Consider the following 7,962-nt stretch of genomic DNA (forward strand, 5'->3'; position numbering starts at 1 on the left):
TATGTGTGCGACATTAGTGTTTGGGATGAAAATTTGTTATACAATAGAATCTCGTTAAATTAATACTCGATAAATTGATAATCTTGATTAAATGATAGTTTTTGTCAGTCCCAATGTAGTAAATTAATAATTCGATAAATTTATTAGATAATAAATTTTTAAAAAATCTTTCTTTTCCATTAGATCAAATTAATTCATAAATCAATAATTAATTAATTTGAAATTAAAATACTTTATATGTCTACCAATTTTCTTTGTTGTGTTGTCATAAGAATGTAAGCATTTAATTGATTATTATTGCTTTTTTTTTACAACTTTTAAATGAGAAATCAATGTTGTATTCTATGTGCTTTGTTAAGAAAATAAGAGAGAAGTCGACGTAATATATTGTCTCTAAAATCTCTCCTCTAATAAGTTACCATAAAATCATGATCTAGCAATGTAATTCAGCCAAATGATTATCAAATGACATCTTTACTCAATCAAGATCATATCATAATCTTATTATACAACTTGAACAAAATCGCCAAATTCTCTAATTGCACCACCTCTCTACTATTAGAAAAAGAACGGCACTAAACTAGCAGAAATTGAATAGAAACAGCTAAATAGTCGAGGCGTTTGTGAGCACTATCCTTAAGACCAAATTCCCTGCCTCAAGATACAATATCTCAGTGCAAGAAGGACGAACGAAGGCGGTTTGATCTCCAGGATACACTACTGCACTACTACACTCAATACAATAGTTTAGAACAACAAAACTAACAGCGATGAACAAGATCAGAAACAACACAGAAAAGAGAGCGAATCAATTTTCTAGGATATAAATTGTGCAGTGTAATTGGCTCTTTATATAGATACGCCCTAGCCCCTGTAAATTTAAAAATAAATATGAAATTGATTAGGAATCAAATTCTCAATATAATTTGAATTTAAAAATAATTAAAGTAAAGGGCAAAGTCGTAAAAAGCGGCCAAGCTCGCGCACATACATGGCAACCTTGCCAGGGGGTCCCCCCTACGCGTGAGTTATTGGGCGCGTGCGCCCAATTAATAAATTTCCAGAATGGGGTCCTCTCTTTTTGCCCAATTAATAGATTCCCAGAATGGGGTCCTCTCTTGGGTTTTGTTTAATGGGCATGGGCCTTCTCTTTACGAGATTGTCACCACACCATATTTGGTTTCTATATATAAACCAACTAAAGCTCTCTTATCTAAGTAATGTGGGATATTGGTATTTTAAAAACCAACTCAATCTCTAACAATCGCCCACATATTTCAAAATGCTCAATTTCATTCATCTTCATCCTTGTCCATAAAGTTTAATGCATATGAACTAGTGCCTTTTGGGTTATGAACTAGCCATTGAACAATTAATTGTGTCTCACAGGAACTTGGTAAAACATATAGCTTCTATAAACTAATATTCCTTTTGTTTAAGGCAGAGGACTAGAAGCTCACATTAAACTCTCACTATGTTTATTTGTTCTGCGATTTGGCACTTTAATGGCCCTGTGCCCCTAGATTCATTAGTGCTCTAGAGAAGCCCGTCTAACTCTCTTAGGAACCAACCCAATTCCACACTCACCTAGGTGAATCTCTATCAAGTATGTCATGCAATTTTGACACACCACCATACACAATATATGGGCTATGGAATTCAATAAGAGCTCAATTGCTCAACCTAAATCACTGCAATAAACATTATCTCACCATAGGGAGGACTCATAAATAAAGAATATCTTTATTGAATAAAATTAAGATTGCAATATATAGATAATGCTACAAGACAACAATTTTTTTTTACCGTTATAAACCTAATTCATGGGGATCTCCAATCACATAGGTAGGGTTGCCACCACTTTTACCTTTTGATCTAGACAGTAATCCCATCCTCCTCGAAGTGATCACTATTAAACTTCTATTTAGTGGTTTTGTCAGAGGATCGGCCAAATTCAACTCTAACCTTATAAAGTCTAGGCTCACAACACTTGACTCTAGCAATTGCTTAACAATACTATGTCTCATCCATATGTCTCTATTCTTCTCATTATAAATTTTACTCCTAGCTAGGGATGGCAATTGTACCCGCAAACCCGCCCAAACCCACCCGGCAAAACCCGCCCGTTGCGGGTAATTTTACCCGTTGCGGGCAGGTTTTGTATTATAAATTAAAACCCGCACATAGATGCGGGTGGGTTTGGTATTAACCTTATATCCGATGGATACCCGCATGGATATCCATCAAACCCGCAATATTTTTTCCAAATATTTTTAATTTAATTTTAATCTAAAAATGTATAAAGAAAATAATGTCATTAATCAAATTACCAAATAGCCAAAGGCTCAAAGTTGTCTATGTGTGTATATGGCCTATCTCCTATTCTAAAGTCATAATCTAAAGAAAACTAAAGGCATTTTCCTTCGAATTAGTATTTGAAAATATTAATCTTAATTATTATTATAGGCATTGTGTTGGATGGGTGCTTATGGTGGTGAATGAAATGAATATCTTCTCTTGGAGCTTGTTTTAAATGATAATATGAAATATAATTATTATTTTTAGATACTAGTTTGTGTTTTTTAAATGGATTTGTGTAATTTATACTTAAATTTGAGAATTTGTGTTGAATTGATGTGGAAATTTTAATTTTTCATTTACATTGTTTAAATATAAAATTGAGTATGTTATATGGAATTTGAGGTTATTATTATAAATTTATATATTAAACATTTGTGATTTTAAATACGAAAACCTGCAAAAAATCCGCCGGATACCATTGCGGGTTTGGTAATTGTTAAAACCCGCTGCGGGTGGGTTTTTGTAAAAAAATTAAAACCCGCTGGGGGTTGCGGGTGGGTTTGGTAATTTAAATTTTGTGCAGGTTTGGGTTTGGTAATGGCAAACCCGCTGCGGGCAGTGCCCATTGCCATCCCTACTCCTAGCTCTTGCAATAGTGGCTTGACAATCGCAATGAATTAGCACAACAGCGGGAGGATGAGTAGAAATAGGAAGATTTGCTAAGAGGTTTTGCAACCATTCAACCTCTGAATAAGCTTTTTCTAAAGTAATTAGCTCGGACTCCATGGTAGAACAAGCTATACATGTTTGCTTGGATGATTTCCAAGATACTGCACCTCTACCAAGGGTGAAGATATAACCACTAGTGGATTTGAGCTCATTTAACTCAAAGATCCAAGTTGCATCACTATACCCTTCAAGTATAGATCGAGTTCTACTATATTTAAGCTCGTAATTGATGGTGCCTCTCAAATATCTTGCCATTCTGGCTATTACAGTCTAATAATCCTAGTTTGGATTCTGAGTCTAAGTACTTAATCTGCTTACAACATATGTGATATCTGATCTTGTACTATTCATGACCAAGTACATTAGGCTACCAATTAATTGGGAATATCTTACTTAATCAACAACAATGTTCAATGTTCTTCTTTAGATAGGTATTACCATCATACAAAGTGGAAATTGTCTTAAAATCATAATATCCAAATTTCCTCAACAAATTTTCAATAAAGTGTTCTTGTGACAATATGAGACCATCACTAGTCTTTGTAATCTTGATGCCTACAGTAACATTTGCCTCTCCCATGTCTTTCATATTGAAGTTAAAATTAAGCATCATCTTAGTCTGATTAATAGTTCTAGTATTAGAACTCGGAGTAAGCTTGTCATCAACATAGAGACATATGATAACAAATGTATTAGTGTCAATGAATTTAGAATAGATACATTTCTCTAAATCATTAATCATAAATATCCATTGGACACTAATACTTGATCAAATTTTTCATACCACTATTTTGATGCTTGTTTTAAGCCATATAGAAACTTAATCAATTTGCACACCTTATTCTCAGACCACAACCTTCAGGTTGCTCTATAGATCTCCTCATCCAATCTCCATTGAGAAAAGCAGTTTTAACATCCATTTGATGTACATGTAGATTATGAATTGCTGCTAGAGCAATTAAAACTCTAATGGATGCAATCTGAGTTATTAGAGCATAGGTGTCAAAATAATCTATATCTTTATTTTGTGCGAATCCTTTGGCCACCAATTTTGCTTTATATTTATCAATAGATCTATCAATTTTTAATTTCCTTTTAAAAATCCATTTGCACCCAATAGGTTTTGTACCTGAAGGAAAATCAACTAACTCTCGTACATGGTTACTCATGATGGAATCCAATTCATTGTTGATAGCTTCTTTCCATAATGGTGCATCGTGAGAAGTCATAGCTTCTGCAGAAGTTTAAGGATCATTTTATGCAAGAAAAACATAGAAATCATCACCAAATTTAGTGGCTTTTCTCATCCATGTACTTCTTCTTAGTGCAACATTTGAACTTTCAAAAGCATCAATTGTTAACTCAGTATAGGATAATTGTTTCTCAATACTAGTCTTCTTAGGAAAAATAGATTCAAAGAACTTAGCATTCTTGGTCTTAATGATGGTATTTGCCTCAAATGAGATACCTTCATCCTGTAATATCAAGAACCTATATACGGCATTGTTATGGGCATACCCTATAAACATACAATGATAGTTTTTGGTCTCATCCTTATTCTTTTAGGATATGGTTTAAGAACTTTGGCAAGATATCCCCATATTTTGAGGTATGATAAATTAGGCTTATAACTTCTCCACAATTTATAAGGTGTCTTACTTATCTTCTAATAAGGTATTCTATTCTGAACATGACAGGCAAATAATATTGCTTCCCCCAATAAGTTCAATGGTGCCCCAGAATTTATTAACATAGCATTTACCATGTTCTTCAAAGTTCAGTTTTTCCTTTCAGCCACACCATTAGATTCAGGTGAATAGGATGATGCCATGATTCTCACAATAAGCATTTAACATACTTGAATCATACTCACCTCCTTTATCCATTCTTAATATTTTAATTTTCTTATTAAGTTGATTTTCAGCTTCATTTTTATAGATTAAGAACTTTTCTCCTGCTTCATCTTTATTTCTCAATAGGTATATTTTTGTATACCCTAAGAAATCATCAATAAACGTAATGTAATAGCTTTTGCTTCCTCTAGTCATGGTTTATTTTAAGTCACCAAAGTCATTATGAATTAGACTGAGGAGTTCCATTTTTCTATATTGAACTTTTTATATGTCTTCTCAGTGGATTTGGCGTATAGACACACCTCGCATTTGTTATTGGACAAGCTTAAATTAGACAGTAAACCAAGTCCTCTCGTTTTTTTAATATAAGAAAAATTCATATGACCGAGTCTCTCATGTCAAAGATTAATAGAATCAATTATATAAACAGAAGAAAAGAAAGTCTTTTCATTCATTATGACATTGAGTACATTGAGTTTAAAGAGTTCTCCAGAACAATACCCTTTTCCAACAAACATTCCTTTTTGGTCATTACAATTTTGTCACCTTTAAAGGATACTTTGACCCTAGCTTTCCCCGGCATATAGACAGATACTATATTGTATCTTATTTCAGGAACATGAAGTATATTTTCAGTGAGAGTGTTTTCCCATATGTAAGCTTGAGAAGAATTGTTCCTTTGCCTATGACAGGTGTAGACCAAGAATCGCCACAGTAAATGATTTCTTCTTCTTCTCCCACTGGACTATAGTCAAAGAAAGAGGTTTTATTGCTACATATACATCTAGTAGCGCCAGAATCGATCACTCAATTTTTGTGTCCATCCACCATGTTCATCTCAGAGACAACCACAGTAGCAATGATTTCATCTCCTTCCCCTTCAGTCATATTAGCTTTAGGAGATTTTTTGTTGTCTCCTCTACGTTGTGCTTTATACCTGCATTGATTAACATAATGGCCAATTTTACCACAAACAAAGTAATGACCTTTCTTCTTAGTAATGAGTTTTTTTAGGGTTATTAGGGTGTCTATTGTTAGGATTGTTCTGCCTTTTATTAGGTTAAGGAGTGTTCTCAATTAGATTTGCATTGGAACGAAATTCCTTTGCTTTATCATATACATCTTTAATTATATTCTTCCCTTTAATCCTAATATGTATAATAACATCTTCAAGACTCACTTGTTTCTTCTTGTGTTTCGAGCTTTTAATATAATCTTTCTAGGATTCAAGTAGTTTCTCAATCAAACAACTAGTTACAAATTGTTCGAGAAGAAATATTTCCTCCTTTTTAATATTATTAACCAATATGTGATATTCATGGATTTGATCAGACACATATTTCTCTTCGACCATCGAATAATGTAGAAAATCACCAATATAATATTGTTGAGTCCCAGCATCTTCTACCACATATTTCTTCTTAAATAGTACCCATATTTCATATGCGTTCTTATATGGATAATAAACATCATAAAGGGAACTAGGAAGATTATTGAGTATTGTATACCTGCAGATCTTATTATCATCCTTTCAAATCTGGAGTTCCTTGTCATAATCTTTTATGCCCTGTTTTGGTGTGATGATTGCAAATAGGAAGCAAGGTTATGAACGTCAAGCACATCAAAGACCTTTTCTTACCAACGTTTGAAATTTTCGCCATAGAATAGTTCAATCTTAGGAGGTATTCGGCAAGTTTTTAGCAGCGATGATTGTGGAAGCATGATTGGGTAGTGCAGAAGCTGTGGGGGCAAGAATTAGCGAAGATGGAAGATCACTAGCAACCGGTGACTGGGGAAGATCACTCAGAATTTGGTCTTAAGATAGTTAGAAAAAGAATGATATTGAACCAACGGAAATCGGACAGAAACTGCGAAACAATCAAGGGGTACGTGACCACTGTCCTTAAGACCAAATTACGTGGCTCAATATATAATATCTCGGTGTAAGAAGGACAAACAAAGGCGGTTTGATCTCCAAGATACAATGATTATTACCGCTCTGCTCCACTCATCATAATAGTTTAGAACATCAAAACTGACAACGACGAAAGAGATCGAAAAAAACACATAAAATAGAGTGAAGCAATTTTCTAGGATAGCAATTGTGCTGTGTAATTGGCTCTTTAAATATATACGCCATGGCCCCTGTAAATCTAAATTATAATTAAAGTAAAGGGCAAAGTCGTAAAAAGTGGGCAAGCCCATGCACATACACGGCACCCCCGCCGAGAGGGGTCCCCCTGCCTCTAAGTTGTTGGGCACGAGTGCCTAGTTAATAGATTCTTGGAATGAGGTCCTCTCTTGGGCTTGGTTTCGTGCGCGTGGGCCTCCTCTTTACGAGCTTGTTACCACACCATATTCAGTTTCTATATATAAACCAATTAAATCTCTCTTATCTAAGTAATATGGGATATTGGTATTTTGAAATACCAACTCAATCTCCAACATCTACTTCATAAAAAAAACATATTATGAACGTAATATAATCTTCGTAAATTAATAAATTATTGATTTATTGATAAATCAATAATTATTAATTTATCAATATGTTAATATTGATTTTCCATGGTCCCATGGCTATTAATTTATCAAGTTTCTATTGTATTAGTAAAAGTTATGTTAAAAAAAAATCCCAATTCATGCAAATTGCTCATAAATGCTCTAATAAATAATATGGAAAAGGGTGGTATGCTCAAGATTTAGAGAAATAGTCATTTAAATTCTAAGGTTTTCAATAAGGAACACTGAGACTCTTGTTTTACCTTAATACCCTCTAAAAATAATAAATAATTACAAGAATTGACCTTAATTTTTAATAAATAAAAATGTAATATAAATAATTTAATCTATATAGTAATAATATTTTCAATAAATAAAAAAATTTAAAATGTAGATTAATATATTCATTTTAATAATATGTAGACCTAGTGACCCGGCTATATGACGTTATTCAAGATAGTATTCCCCACGAGAAACATTAACATTAACATCATACGTGCACAAAATCTGACTAGCTGAAAATCAGAATTTTCCAGCACCACTATTCCAAATTCAAAAACTCACAACAAATTGATTACTT

The sequence above is a fragment of the Citrus sinensis genome, chromosome 1 (genome assembly GCF_022201045.2).
Source record: "Citrus sinensis cultivar Valencia sweet orange chromosome 1, DVS_A1.0, whole genome shotgun sequence".
NCBI classification, from domain to species: Eukaryota; Viridiplantae; Streptophyta; class Magnoliopsida; order Sapindales; family Rutaceae; genus Citrus; species Citrus sinensis.